Source organism: Lissotriton vulgaris, chromosome 8 (genome assembly GCF_964263255.1).
Source record: "Lissotriton vulgaris chromosome 8, aLisVul1.2, whole genome shotgun sequence".
NCBI classification, from domain to species: domain Eukaryota; kingdom Metazoa; phylum Chordata; class Amphibia; order Caudata; family Salamandridae; genus Lissotriton; species Lissotriton vulgaris.
In genome coordinates, this window is record NC_141696.1 from 811,495,204 (window position 1) to 811,510,585 (window position 15,382).

Genomic DNA, 15,382 nt, shown 5'->3' on the forward strand with positions numbered 1-15,382 from the left:
GCAGCCTTATTATTTTTGATCTTTTTAATATGGAGCCTGATTTCTTCTTCAGTGATCGGCCTTTCTAACATCTCTTGGCTATCCCTAGTCAATAGTGGTAAGGCTTTATTGTTTAACCACGCTTGAATACTATTGGTATCTGGTGCAATATCCTCTTTAAATAGTTCAGAAAATAGAGAGAGAAGGCATTGCTGCATATCTTCATGGTTAATTGACGTTGCACCAGCCTCATCAATGATTAATTTATTGATATTATTCTTTGCTCTATCAGCTTTTATCTTCCAAGCGAGGGTAGCACTTGCTCTTTCTCCATATTCGTAATTCTCCATTTTATGCACCTCCCACTGGGTTCTCACTTTTTCTTCCAGCTTGGTTCTGTACTCAGAGCGAACTTGGTCTAATTCCTTAAGAACTAGAGGGGCTGCCTCAGGTTGACAATGCATCTTTGCATCTTCTAGTCTAGGGTGTTTGAGTTGTTAGCAAGAATGTGTATGTGCAGTAAGGTCCCCCTTCATGCAATTGTACAATCTTCAAATCAGAGCCCTATGCAGACAAATTGTATTCAGTAGACGATCTGGAGTCGATGGCTCCGGTGATGGTGGGCTAAGGCTGCGGTGTGAGACGGGGCGGTGCATCAAGTAACTCACGAGCGGCATATATGTCAACGTGGAGCATCATCGTAGGGGATACCAGGGTGGCGATGTGAAGCTAGGAGCTAAAAAGTGCGGTACCCTCAGGTCATGGTGCAAGCAGCAGCCCAGTGGCAGCATCAGGGGCAGCGTCGGTGACACCAGGGTTGCGGTGCGAAGTGAGGTGGGCCTCTAGGTAGTGCAAACAGGTCACAGAGCCAGAAGTGTCGCTGTTGACAGCATTGGGTTGCTTTTTCATCCTTGGCAGATGAAACACGCAGTTCCAGATGTGGATACCCAGAGGATGGTGAAGTCTTAGGTATGCCTGAGACTTTCAACAGGAGGTGAGCTGTACTTCAAGCTTATGGAGAAACTTTAACAGCAGGATTCAAGAAAGTTCATTCCAGTCCTTTCACTGACCAAGACAGAGGCAGCAACTGAAGGCCAACCCAAAAAAGCAACAAACAGCAAAGGGGCAGAACTTCTCCTGGCAGCTCTTCCAGCACTTCTTCTTGGCAAGGTCCTGAGTCCAAAAGTGTTCTAAAGTCATGGCCCCAATATTTATACAACTTTTCATTTTGAAGTTTTAGGCAGCAAGTTCCTCTTGATCAGTAGAAAATAGTTCTGTCTTCCCTAATCCACCTTCACTACAGGAAGTGGAGACAGCACTGCGCAGAGCAGACACAGCCTGTTCAGGTGCTAGTGAAAACTCCTCCCACCACTCTAAATGCAGAAAGGTCTATTCAGCCTGGCTAAAAGTCACCCAGGAAAGGCAGGACATACCTCAACCCCCCCCTTAAGACTGTCTAGAGCAGGGGTCTCCAACCTTTTGTGTAGTAAGAGCTACTTCTGGCCAGTGAAAGTCGTCAGGAGCTACTGAACCCAAATCAACTCGCGCATTTTTCCGAGAGACCCCCCACGGCCAGTTTCATTGACTTTAAGCCTAATTTCATCAGAGCCCATACTGTGGTTTGAACAAAATACCCAAGACAGGCCTGACTTAAGAGTTCCCTAGAACACCAAAAGGAATGACTTTGGATTTGTGACGCTTCAAGACGTTTCAATTAATAGGTCCAAAATTAAGGTCCAAAATTAAGACCTTCCAGTAATAGTTGTTGTTGAAATAATCATTGTAATGCGGCTCAATTAACAAACATACATGGAAAGCGATCTTACCTTCAATGTGGAACTGATTTGTTCTTATGCTGCAAATAATCATTTGGAAACGTGCTCAAGAGTCTTCTCTCCAGCTACATTTTACTGTGTTTGTAATACAGGCCTGCAGTACACATTGCATTGTTCTTGTTCAAATAATAAAAAAGCTGTGCAGGTGGCTGAAGATTCTGCTCTGCAGCGACTTTAATCTTGGTTTTAATAATGAAACAGATTTGTGAATTCACCAGTAACTGTGACTGAACAAGTATTGATTATGACTGCATACTAATAATTTCAATGAGAGACTTGACACTGCATGGTGTCCAGTAATGCCTTGTAATCTGGGGTGTAGCTTGAGAGGGCAACTCTTATGGAGTCATTTAAATGTTCGTCAGTCAGACGTGTGCGAAACTTAGATTTTATGAAGTTCATATCGGAAAATGCAGATTCACAAAGATAGGTAGAGCCAAACAGGGAAAAAAGTTTCAATGCAGCTGTGTGGATGTTCTTAAACTTTTCTGCATCTACAAAACTCCAGAACTTAATGTCATATTGCCTTGATTTCAATTCAATGTCATTTTGAAGTGAGACCATCTCTATTTCCATTGTGTCAGAGTCAAGGTTCAAAAGAACACTAATTTTCTCTGAAAGGTCACTAAAATCCACTTCCATGAAGGGGTTTGAAGTGAACATCACTCAGGGCTCCAGTTGCTCAAAATCACTAAACCGGTCACTGAACCTTTGATTAAGCCTCACAAGGAGGTTACTGTATTTTTGTATGTCAAGGATCTCAGCCTCAGTTTTGTTTTCTGACAGAATTTGGAACACAGAGGGAAAGTGCTGCATCTTTCTTTTCTGTACATGCTGTATGAAAAGGTTAAGTTTTGTTTTGAAAGTTTTGACAGAACTAATCATGTTGGCTATTGTCTTGTTTTTGACTTGCAACTCGTAGTTCTCTGTGATTTAATTTCTCTGTGACATCTGTCAAAAAATCTAAATCGAGCAACCATTCAGTGTTTGACAACTGTGTGGTATCTTCATTTCTAGACTCCATGAAAGCTTTGACTTCTGGCAATACGGAAAGGAATCTTCGCAGTATTTTTCCCCTGCTAAGCCATCGGATTTGAGTATGCAGTAAAAGGTCCCCATACTCATCCGAAAGTTCTTCAAGGAACAATTTGACGGTTCGGTGCTGCTTGGCCTTTGCACGAATTGAATTAATAATTTTAACAACAGGAGTCATCACATGATCAAACCCAATTACCTTGGCACATATTGCCTGTTGATGTATAATGCAATGGAAGTTTAATAACAGAGGGAAATCTGGATCTGCTTTACAATTGGCAATGCAGCCAGAATGACGCCCTATCATTGCGGGTGCACCATCAGTTGTTATCGCCATTAACTTCTTCAATGGGAAATTTTGTTTCACAAAATAATTTTTCACCTCATTATGGATGTCAGATCCTCTGGTTGTGGTTTTCAGAGGCAACAGAGTTAAAAATTCCTCTTTATAAGTGAAATTTTCAAAAACCATTCTAACAAAGATAGCCAACTGTGCAATATCGCTTGCATCAACAGATTCATCACATTGCAGAGAAAAATATTTACATGTCTTCAAATCTCGCTCCAACTGCTCTATCATGTTGACCGATAATGCAGATACCCTTTTTACCATAGTGTTTGACCCCAACTGCACATTTGAAATGCCAGACATAATTTCAGGGTTATATTTAAAGTCTTTGAATAAGGAGTGGGCCATTAGAAGCATTGCTTCCTTCACAATTGCTCCATCTGAAAATGTTGCTTTGTGCTTGATCAAGTGATGAGTAACTACGAAGGAAGCTTCATTTGCTGCAGTGGCTTTCTTTGTTGGCTTTGTAAAAAAAGATTGCTGTGTCTGCAATGCAGATTTCAGTTCATTTACTTTTTGTGACCTCAGGCTGCTTCCCTAAGGGAACTTCCTCTCAAAATGCATGTGCTTTGTTGACAAACGCCTCTCAAAATTGCCCTTTTTCCCCACTGCAACTTTTGCTCCACAGATTAAACACACACAGTTGTCTCCCACTCTTGATGGAAGTTGTAAGTCTTGGCCCTTTTGGAGGGACCAGGCTCTTCACCCATCATTGGTTGTTGAGGCTGTAGCAAGAGTAAAAATGTTGAAGTCCACATCCAATCCATAAAAGGCAAGAATACCACATGGACACCTTTAATAATGCTGTAATGCAGACCATTAAACCAAGGAAAAGACTTTCAACCACACACCGATATGCTGAAATATCACATTCACTATTAATGGTGGACCTGGGAATGCGTAAAAAAAATGCTATGCCACCCCAGGTGAGGCGTAACAAGGAGAACTACCTTTATTGCTTTTCTTTTTCCCATAACTCCTATTGTGAGGCCAATAATGAAAGGATATATAGGTAGAACCTAGAGCTCAAAGGTCTGATATGAAGACCTCTGATTAGATTGACCCCTTGCACCTCTTTTACGAAAGGACTGGAACCGTCCTTGCTGAAGGGATCCCAGCTCTCTAGCTGTATCAGTGTCTGACTTGATACCCTGTAGCGCTTCGTCTACATGCTTTCCAAATAGATTTTCGCCATTGAATGGCATGTCAACAATCTTTGCTTGCACCTCCGGACGAAAGGATGTTGCCTTTAGCCAACCCTGTCTCCGAAGTGAAACTGCTCCTGCCATCTGCTTGAACGCCATAGAGGAAACATCCATTGCAATGTCAATAGATTCCGATGCCGACTTTGCCCCGTCGCGGAGGAAAGCCGCTGCCTCTTCTTTCCTATACTCCGGTAGTGCAGACAGAATGGGTGGCAGATCCAACCACATTTGCCTGTTAAAACGGCTAATAAGGGCCATAGCATTGGCTGCTTTAATCGTAGAGGCTGCCATGACCGCAAACCTCTTCCCGGCTCCATCCATCCTCCGTCCTTCTTTGTCTGGCGGCACCAATGAAGTAGCAACTGGATTCTTTGAATTCCTCTGCGCCGCCTGCGTCACCACCGACTCCAGTCTCGGGTGTCCTATTAGACAGGTCGCAGCAGACTCTGGTGCTTTATATTTCTTTTCGATTCTAGGACCCGAAACAGCGATGGAAGCCGGTGTCTTCAAAATTTTTAGGCCCTCTTCCCAAATGTGAGGGACAATCGGGATTGAGCGAGCAGATTTCCTGGCGTCATCTTTGAAATCATATAAGAAACATTCAGTTTCTTTAACCTCCATTTCCAAATCAAACCTCTTAGCGGCTTTTTCCATAATGTCATGGAATCCTCCAATGTCCTGAGGAGGAAAAGTGGTTGGCGGCTGAGTAGGTGAAGGGGCCAATGGCAAAATGTACTCATTCCACTCCTGTCCCGTAGAATCTTGTACAAGTTCACCTTCCTCAGGTTGATCATCATCATCAGAATACGTAAGATCATCCCTGATTGTAATCACTGGTGGTGATCTCACAACCTGCTCATGAGGAGTAGATTGGGTCTTTGGAGGTTGCGTTGTAGCCACTGGCGTAGATGACGGAGGTGCATTTGCTTCTGGAAAACGACGATAATAGTCGTTAATCATGAACCTCAGGTCAGAGACAAGAGAAACAGGTATGGAGACTGACTCTTCTCGCGACTCCTCTTGCGACTCATCTTGTTGCTCGTCATCCTCATTATAGTTACATGTTTCCTGGAAAGATTCATATCTTGTAGATTGAGCTCTCTCCTTGAATGAAAACACCTCTTCTTCATCTGTGTCCTGGCTCTTTATTCTAAGTTGTGAAGGGCTGTAGGCCGCTCCTGACGACTCTTCTCCTTCTGAATCCTGTTCCAGCAAAGAAGATGGTGGAAGAGGCGAAATCTGCGTCCACGACGTGAATTCTGCAGATTTGCTTATGGTTGCCGAACCCCTTGACGACTGAAATGAGCGAATAGAGATCAAAGTCTTCGACTGTGACGATTTAAATGCCTTTGCCGTTGAAATTACAGTCTTCATCGACGGTGTCGTCGTCGACATATCCATCGTCGACGGAGCCGTCGTCACCAAAGCCATCGTCGATGGGACCGTCGTCGACGGGGTCTCCGTCGACGGAGTCGTCGACGTCTTCGTCGCTGATCCTTTCGTCGTCGACGGTTTCTTCGTCGACGGGATGGTCAAACTCGTCGACGTAGACGTCGTCGACGCTGCCTTAGTTCCTGTTGTCGACGGAGCCGCCGTCGTCGAAACAGTCGTCGTCGACGGTGAGGTCGTCGACGGGGCTGAAGACTTTACCACAGATTTTGCAGCAGAAACCAGGGGACTGGTCGACGGAGCAGACCCTGCCCCTTTCTGACCTGACGGCTTCTTGAGGGGAGTAAGAGGGAGAGATAACACCACTTTCTCCTTTGATTTAACCTTTTTAGGCTCCACCCTTTCCTCAGAATGTGAGGCCTTTCTCTTTTTAGGTGTTAGGTTAGAAGATTCCTCCCCAGAATCTGAGTCTGATGCGGCCTTCTTCTTTTGAAGCCACAACAGCAAACGAGCCTCTCTGTCCCTCAGAGTTTTAGCAGAGAAGGTTCTACAATATTTACAATCCTTGGCCACATGCTTGGGATGAAGACAATATAAGCAGTCCTTGTGAGGATCTTCAGAGAAAAGCCTAGCCTTTCCACAGGATCTGCAAGGCCTGAAAAGCCTCTTTTTAGAGCTTTCAGCCATTATGAAAGAAATTAGGTACACACAATACCTTAATCCAGATGAAAAGATAGTTGAAATAAAAGGTCAATAATTCACTCTGGAACAGCAAACTGAGCAGAGCTCAGGGAGACTCCTTTCTCACACAAAGGCGGTTGGAAATCTGAGGCAGGAAGCTTCTGCTGGGGAGTGTGAGGGCAGGGCAGCAATGCTGATTGGCTGACTTTTGGACCAAACAATGAGGAGGTCTGGTTACCAAATACTACGGTCCCGATGGGCTTTTCTATGCAGTTTTCTTCTCTATGATACTGCTTTGGTCATTCTGTTACAGTGAGACTCCCACCATGATGACGGGGAAGATACAAGCATGTGAATCTATGAAAGATGTAATACTGGAGAAATAGCACTTGACGGAGATGCTTGTGTGTGATTATATGAGTGTGGCGCCCACTACAAAATCAGTTGCCAGTGTTGCACGATTGTGGCTGTAATAGGGCCTCGGGGTCATCTATTTGATTTGTGCGCTCGTGACAGCATGAAGAGGTGGGCTAACATCCTTACATATGGAAAAAAAATATGTATAAACGACTCCAGAGTCCCAAAATTCCAGTGTTAGAGCCTGGTGTGAGCTAATATACGCTCAGGTATGAAGTGTGTTGCTTTGTATTTTTATAGAACAGGCGTCATTTTAAATCAAACTCCTTTTACTTCCACGCGTACTTCCACAATCCACTAATCGAACCCTCCAGAATCACCTCTAAACACGGAACACACTCCCATATAAAATCACACAACCACGCGCCAATAAACAGCCACTGTTAAAGGTTGGCTCTGGCTGTTAAGCCCCACTACACGCACACGCACACACACACCTTAGCTTTACAATCATAACGTCTTTTTGGATAGCGCTAAAAACTTGCTTCCACTGTCGGGCGGCTTCGAAGCTCTAAAAACTTGCTTCCACTGTCAGGCGGCTTCGTAGCTCTAAAAACTTGCTTCCACTGTCGGGCGGCTTTGTAGCTCTGTAAACACAAGTATTACGATTACCCTACTTGGTCATATCAACCTAAGATGGATGAAAGGCTGAGTCAGCCCTACCTTATTCGAACCTGTGAAAGCTTTTGTGCCCGGTTCGCACAAACCCGAAACAAAAATAAAACAGGAAAGTATAACAGAGGAAATAAGGCATGAGCATATAATGGTATAAAGGTGTGTGCCACTCACCTGTCCAGTATTCTGTGCTTCAAGAGCTGGGTGAGGAGGCCAGCGGCCCAGGGGTGCAGTGCTCACACCTGGGGTGGAGCACGCAGGCTGGGGTGCAATGAGCCGTCAGTCCTGAGGGGAAGTGTTCAGTCCTGAGTGAACAGGACGTGTATAACAGACTCCGCGGCACTGCACACTGCTATGCTGAAATGCGTGGTCCAGGGGTAGAGTCTGTAGTGCTGAGGAAAACTGTTGTTTTACAGTAGTGAACTGTTCTTGTGTTAAGTCCGGGGGGAGAAGTGAGTTGCCCTTCGCGATGGAGTGCGCTGTTCTAGATCGAAGTGCAGGGCCCCGGGCCGAAGTGCGCTGTTTCAACGGAGTGATTAAACAAAACGTGGTTCTGTCGGGTGGCTAGACAAATTACTTTGAGTAAGGCTATGTTAGCTCATAAACGATTGAAGAGAACGATAATAAATTACATTCAGATACACCTCTCAGAGAACAGATTTAGTTCAAGGTTTTTATGTATGAAAAAATCAACATTGTATTGTACTGGAATTACTTCATTCCAATTCAAATTCAATAACATTTAAAAACATGTGAGCAAGTGACTGTTGGTGAACATAGTGAATAGTGAAACAAATTGAGTGACACTTATTTACAAATCTATACAGTATTGTACAAGAGTTAGTGGGGGAGGAGGGGAGGGTTAAGGCAAAGTCTTTGGTTTTGGTGGTCAGAGTTCTAAATGAGTACTCCAAGGACACAGATGGTCACTACGCCTGTTCCTGGAGGTTTCTTGACCAATGTTGTGCCCCAATCGGTGGTCACGGCGGGTCTTTATCAAGACGGGAGGAGGGGGAAACAAAAGGTCGGGGAGTCACTGGATGGAGTAATCGCACCCTGGAGGAAAGCCTGAGGTCAATCCAATGCAAACGGAGAGATACTTCCGTGGCAGGTCCGAGCACCGACATGCAGCGTGTGCAGTAGCTCGAAGGGTGCACGGAGTGTGCAGATCTGGTTGAAGGTCCTCCGCGCTGGCACCCGTCTCACAATGGCAGACAGTGTGATGCCAGCGCGTTTTGAGTAGACAATGACGTCAGACTCTCACGAGAGGAGTCTGCAGCTCCCGGAGAGGAGTGTCATCGCGTCATCCTCTTCGCCCGCCCCATCCACTGATTACCTCCAATCAGAGCAAGGTCTAGGCGAGCTACTCCCGGGGTCTCCGTGAGCTACACAGGATGGTTAAACAACAAAATGACGACTTTCTAGAAGTGCCATTTTCAATTAAATAATTTAAAAACTACCTTTACTAAAATATGTGTTATTAAATTCTGAGCTCAGGAAATCTAAACCCCATTTCTATATCTTTTCCAATTGAAAGTTACACTTGTAAAATGTTACAAGGCATCTCCAATGATCACCTATGGGAAAGACAGCCTTTCAATAGTGAAAAACATAACACATTTAATTTCACTGTCAGGACATGTAAAACACACTACTACATGTCCTACCTTTCACCTACACTGCACCCTCACCATGGGGCTACCTTGGGCCTACCTTTTGTATGACTTACATGTAGGAAGAGGAAAGTTAGGGCCTGGAAAATCATTGCACTTGCCAAATCGACATGGATGTTAAAACTACAAGCAGACACTGCAGTGGCAGGTCTGAGACACCATTGAAAGGCTACTTGTGTGGGTGGCACAACCAGTGCTGCAGGCCCACTAGTAGCATTTGATTTACAGGCCCTGGGCACACACAGTGCACTGTACTAGGGACGTACTAGTAAATTAAATATGCCAATCATGGAAAACAAATCATAACACAATTTACAGTAGGTGCACTTGCACTTTAGCACTGAATAGCAGTGAATAAGTGCACAGAGACACTAAACCAGCAACAACGAAGTCCAGCATACTATCAACAAGCATTTGCAATGCAATAGGTCTCGCATTAGGAAAGTTAGAGCTATTGGTCTTGTAAATGACACATTTTTTATTTAAGTGTTGGTTTTGAAAATAGCGAAATTAATAGCTTTGTCATTTACAGTGCCAATACTTTTATCTTTTGCAAATGTGACACCTATAGCATTTGTAATGCAACATGTTTTGTATTTACGTGAGTCAGATGTATTGATATTACAAATAACAATGGCTAAATTTTTTAAAACAATACTTAAATAAAAGTTATTGTAATTTATAATGGCAATAGCTTAAACTTTTGTAAATAACTTTTGTGAAGATTATGTTCAGTGTATTTTATTGCGACGAAAATCCAAGAACAGATGTGAAATATTAACATCCTTTTGTGACATTTGTAATGAAGCTTGAAACATTGAGAGAACATATTTGAACCAGTTGTTGTTGAATGGTTGCACAGATTGATACTGTGGTGGCGCTGAGTGATGTTGTGGCGACGAGTGATGCTGTGGCGATCAGTGATGCTGTGGTAGTGCATAGTGATGTTGTGGTGCCCCTGAGTGATGCTGTTGTGCCCCTGAGTGATGCTGTGGTGCCCCTGAGTGCTGCTGTGGTGGTGCCATAGATAGAGTGAGGGCGATAGATAGCTAGATGGAGGGCGATAGATAGCTAGAGGGAGGGCGATAGATAGATAGAGTGAGGGCGATAGATAGATAGAGAGGGCGAGAGATAGATTGAGGGCAAGAGATAGAGTGAGGGCAAGAGATAGAGTGAGGGCAAGAGATAGAGTGAGGGCGAGAGATAGAGTGAGGGCGAGAGATAGAGTGAGGGCGATAGACAGATAGAGGGAGGGCGATAGATAGATAGAGTGAGGGCGATAGATAGAGTGAGGGCGATAGATAGATAGAGTGATGGCGATAGAGAGATGTGTGTGGTTGTGTGTTGTTGTGTGTGTGGTTGTGTGTGGTTGTGTGTGTGGTTGTGTGTGTGGTAGTGTGTGGTTGTGTGTGTGGTTGAGTGTGGTTGTGGGTATGTGTGGTTGGGTGTATTGTTGTGGTTGTGTGTTTGGTTGTGTGTGTGGTTGTGTGTGTGGTTGTGTGTGTGGTTGTGTTTGTGGTTGTGTTTGTGGTTGCGTGTGTGTGGTTGTGTGTGTGTTGGTTGTGTGTGTTTGTGTGGTTGTGTGTGTGGGAGTGTGGGGGTGTGGTTGTATGTGTGTGGTTGTGTGTGTGTGTGCGTAGTTGTGTGTTGTATGTGTGTGGTTGGGTGTGTGTGTGCGTGGTTGTATGTATGTGTGTGTGCGGTTACAGAAGGATGTACGTGGAAGAGAGCAGCAGATCAGCACAGCAGAAGAGAACAGGGAGTTAAAGAAGGAAGCGAGTGGAAAAGAGCAGCAGATCAGCACAGGAGAAAAGAACAGGGAGTTAAAGAAGGAGGCGGGTGGAAGAGAGCAGCAGATCAGCACAGGAGAAGAGAATAGAACAGGGAGTTAGAGAAGGAGGTGAGGTGAAAGAGAGCAGCAGATCAGCAGACGTTAACAGGGAGTTAAAGAAGGAGGAGGGGTGGAAGAGAGCAACAGATCAGCACAGGTGAAGATAAGAGAACAGGGGGTTAAATAAGGAGATGAGGTGGAAGAGATGAGCAGATTAGCACAGGAGAAGAGAACAGGGAGTTAAAGAAGGAGGCGGGTGTAAGAGAACAGCAGATCAGCACAAGAGAAGAGAACAGGGAGTTAGAGAAGGAGTTGGTTGGAAGAGAGGGAGGGCGATAGATAGAGTGAGGGCGATAGATAGATGGAAGGCAATAGATAGATAGAGGGAGGGAGGGCGATAGATAGATAGAGGGAGGGAGGGCGATAGATAGAGGGAGGGTGATAGATAGAGGGAGGGCGATAGATAGATAGATAGATAGATAGATAGATAGATAGATAGATAGATAGATAGATAGATAGATAGATAGATAGATAGATAGATAGATAGATAGATAGATAGATAGATAGATAGAGTGAGGGAGGGTGATAGATAGATAGAAAGCTAGAGTGAGGGCGATAGAGTGAGTGAGGGCTGTATAGTGAGAGAGGGTGGTAGAGAAAGGGCGGTAGAGTGGTAGAGTGAGGGCGGTAGAGTGGTAGAGTGAGGGTGGTAGAGTGAGGGCGTGAGGGCAGTAGAGTGAGGGCAGTAGAGTGAGGGCAGTAGAGTGAGAGCGGTAGAGTGGTAGAGTGGTGAGGGTATGTGAGAGGGTGAGGGTGTGTGAGAGGGTTAGGGTGTGTGAGAGGGTGAGGGTGAAGGGGTGTGAGGGTGAGGGGGTGTGAGGGTGGGGGGTGTAAGGGTGAGGGGGGTGTGGGGGAGGGTGAGAGGCTGAGGGTGTGTGTGAGGGTGAGGGGGTGTGTGAGGGTGAGGGGGTGTAAGAGGGTGAGGGTGTGTGTGAGGGTGTGTGAGGGTGAGGGTGTGAGGGAGGGTGAGGGGATGTGAGGGAATGTGGGGTGAGGGTGTGTGAGGGGATGTGTGAGGGTGAGAGGGTGAGGGTGTGTGAGGGTGAAAGGGTGAGTGAGGGTGAAAGGGTGGGTGAGGGTGAAAGTGTGGGTGAGGGCGAGGGGGTGTGTGTGGGTGTGTGTGAGGGGGTGTGAGGGTGAGGGTGTGTGAGGGTGAGGGTGTGAGGGAGGGTAAGGGGATGTGAGGGAATGTGGGGTGAGGGTGAGAGGATGTGTGAGGGTGAGAGGGTGAGTGAGGGTGTGTGAGGGTGAAAGGGTGAGTGAGGGTGAAAGGGTGGGTGAGGGCGAGAGGTTGGGTGAGGGGGTGTAAGGGTGAGGGGTGTGAGGGTGTGAGTGAGGATGGGGGTGTGAGGGTGAGGGTGTGTGACAGTGAGGGGGTGTGAGGGTGAGGGTGTGTGAGGATGAAAGGGTGTGTGAGGGTGAGTGGGTGTGAGGGTGAGTGGGTGTGAAGGTGAGTGGGGGTGAGGGGCTGTGAGGGTGAGTTGGGGTGAGGGTGAGGGGGTGTGAGGGAGGGTGAGTGGATGTGAGGGTGAGGGTGTGTGAGGGTGAGGATGAGGGTGTGTGAGGGTGAGGATGAGGGTGTGTGAGGGTGAGGATGAGGGGGTGTGAGGATGTGGTGTGAGGGTGTGTGAGAGTGTTTGAGAGTGAGGGGGTGTGTGAGGGTGAGAGGGTGTGTGAGGGTGAGAGGGTGTGTGAGGGTGAGAGGGTGGGTAAGGGTGAGAGGGTGGGTGAGCTTGAGAGGGTGTGAGGGTGAGGGGGTGTGAGGATGAGGGTGTGTGAGGGTGAGGATGAGGGTGTGTGAGGGTGAGGATGAAGGTGAGTGAGGGTGAGGATGAGGGGGTGTGAGGATGAGGGGGTGTTAAGGTGAGGGGGTGTGAGAGTGAGGGTGTGTGAGAGTGAGGGGGTGTGTGGGGTGAGACGGTGTGAGAGGGTGTGTGAGGGTGAGAGGGTGGGTGATGGTGAGAGGGTGGGTGAGGGTAAGAGGGGGTGAGGGTGAGGGTGTGTGAAGGTGAGGGGGTGTAAGGGAGGGTGAGGGGGTGTAAGGGAGGGTGAGGGGATGGGAGGGAGGGTGAGGGGATGGGATGGGAGGGTGAGGGGATGTAAGGGGGTGTGAGGGTGAGAGGGTGTGTGAGGGTGAGAGGGTAAGTGACGGCTGGAGGTGTGTGTGCCTGGTGAAAGCCTGCACTGATGGCTGGGGGTGTGTGTGCCTGGTGAAAGCCTGCACTGACGGCTGGGGGTGTGTGTGCCTGGTGAAAGCCTGCACTGACGGCTGGGGGTGTGTGTGCCTGGTGAAAGCCTGCACTGACGGCTGGGAGTGTGTGTGCCTGGTGAAAGCCTGCACTGACGGCTGGGGGTGTGTGTGCCTGGTGAAAGCCTGCACTGACGGCTGGGAGTGTGTGTGCCTGGTGAAAGTGTGCACTGATGGCTGGGTGTGTGTGTGCCTGGTGGAAGCATGCAATGACGTCTGGTGGTGTGTGTGCGTGGAGATCTCGGTCCTTAATTGGCGTAATTTGTTGTTTATCTGAAAAAAAGCGGGTCTCACTATAAAGGGGGGCACATTAGGTGATTCTAAAATTACATATGCTTCACTTACTGCGGCTATATAATTATGAGACACAGAACTGCAAAACTTTTATTATGTATTTAAAACTGGAAACGAAAATCAGGCAGCCAATTAGAAAAGGATTCATAGCAGGTGGCCCCAAATGGTCAGAATGTTCTGATCAACTTAATGTCAATGTGTTTCTGCGAGATATGGCAAACTTCAGGCCCCACATCAGATTGTGCTGGGGGCATTATTTTGCATTACGCCACTGCTTCATTAGTAAGGTCCCTTTACACAAGGGATTCTGGGAGATGGGTGCATGAGTTAAGTCATTCACTGTTTAAGTTTAAACTATTGGCGTGGTACATCACACTGAATGACTAAATATGCTGAATTTTGTTTAGCCTGAATGGGTATCGAATTATCGTAACTACAGAATTGCAAAATTGGGCACAACAGTGTTTGTGGAGATTTCGGTGCTGCAGTGGCGTGTGGGCAGACGGTGGGGGAGGTACGGGAGCAAACATCGAGAGCTGCCATATGGAGCCGGAGGCTGTGCCTGAATTTAGTACTGGGAGGGGGAGGGGTGGCGTGGTTCGTCCCAGCGCTGTGGAAAGGCCACCAGCTGGACCAACATATTCATCCACAATGGCAGTGAGTTTTCAGACCTTGCATCCCTAGTCACAGGATTGCTTCCCAGGGCAGCTGTCTGCACAAGAGAAAGACGATGTAAGCCCAGCCAGGTTTCTTCCCTACAGGCACATGTAGTGCGGCGGCAGGGGGCGGTGGCACGACGCCTGTGACCAGCCATAGCCAGATGCTTTGTGTGGCACCAGGGTTATTTTTGAGAGAGGTCTCGTGACTCACGTCTAAGCATGCCATACTTGAGGCTGACAGGTATTACATTTAAAAAAACTGAAGAATGCGCTAATTTCACAATAGGACTATTTGAGTGGGTTTTATGAACAGGTTAAATGTAACCTTTCCAGCAGGCACAGGTTTCAAGGCCCAGGCCTGTAAGTGATGACGCGCATCTGCTCGCCAGCCTTGCTGTTCAGTCGATCAGCTTCAGCCAGCCTTTCTTTGCGTGCAGACGGAGAGAACGTGTTCAAACGGCACATTCACCACGCAGTGGTATTCGAGGATTTAGTGAAGTGCACGCACAGTTCTGCTTTTGTAAATCCACCTTTCGACTGTTTAAACAACAAACGTAACTAGTGCTCATGAAAAGCGCTCCTATACCTTCGGGTCGAGTTTGCGCTATATAAATCTGCAAAAAACAACAAAGTAAAATCTGACGTGGTGACTGGTAGTTAAAACTGCAGACTTAGAATGTGCTGAAATAGTGTACACGTTGTCTGTTGTTTCCAAAGAAAATACCCTTCTTATAACAACAACCAAAAACAAGCAATGTCCTGAGCAAATGGTGGGGGCCTGAAGCAGTGGAGTGGGAGAGGTGGGGGGGAGTCACGGGGAGATTAAGGGACAGAAAACAAGCGGCCGTGAAGTGCAGGCGGGGGGGCGGGGAGCAGAGCCTTTGAAGAGCCAGAGTCCGTGAAGTGAATAATTTTTTTGTTCAATAAATTTATTACATTTTAAGAAAGAAAAGAAATAATTAAATAGAATATAGAGTGATACAAACAAAATCCATTGGTGCATTAAGCATATTCAAATGAAGAACAAATAAATCCCGCAAGCAATATAATTGTGAAAAAAAAAAAGAGAGAAGAAAACCATGAGGGAAATGTCAGTGAAACACAATCTTCGT

General features: G+C 46.6%; 1 protein-coding gene and 1 pseudogene across 1 annotated transcript in view; both read right to left on the reverse strand.

Moving 5' to 3' along the window:
* TMEM255B (transmembrane protein 255B) overlaps window positions 1-15,382 on the reverse strand; it is a 1,152,151-nt gene that overhangs the window by 491,352 nt on the left and 645,417 nt on the right. The window lies entirely within an intron of this gene.
* On the reverse strand, window positions 3,901-6,479 carry LOC147698025 (uncharacterized; annotated as a pseudogene).